Below are 300 nucleotides of genomic sequence, written 5' to 3'. Positions count from 1 at the left end.
CTTCACCCAGCCACAGCCCGGGCCTGCCCTCCAGGGCCCGGAGCGGAGGTCCAGGTGTTCTGAGCGCGGGAGCAGCGGGTGGGGTCTGCCTGGGAGCAGGTGGTGGGAGCCAGTGGGTCCTGGCCCTGCAGAGGTGAGGGCGGCCCTGGGGGCGGGAGACAGGGGTCCTCTCTGGGGCCAGTGGGCCTGGTCTGGACGAAGGTGTGATTTCAAGGACTGATGACCTGGATGAAGTCTGGGGGCTGGTGCTTGGCCTCAGGGGTGTGGTCTATGCAGTGGGCAGGTGGGAGGTGTGGGCAG

This window comes from Myotis davidii, unplaced genomic scaffold (assembly GCF_000327345.1).
Source record: "Myotis davidii unplaced genomic scaffold, ASM32734v1 scaffold845, whole genome shotgun sequence".
Taxonomy (NCBI): domain Eukaryota; kingdom Metazoa; phylum Chordata; class Mammalia; order Chiroptera; family Vespertilionidae; genus Myotis; species Myotis davidii.
The sequence above is the reverse complement of the archived record's forward strand: the minus strand, read 5'-3'. Positions refer to the sequence as shown.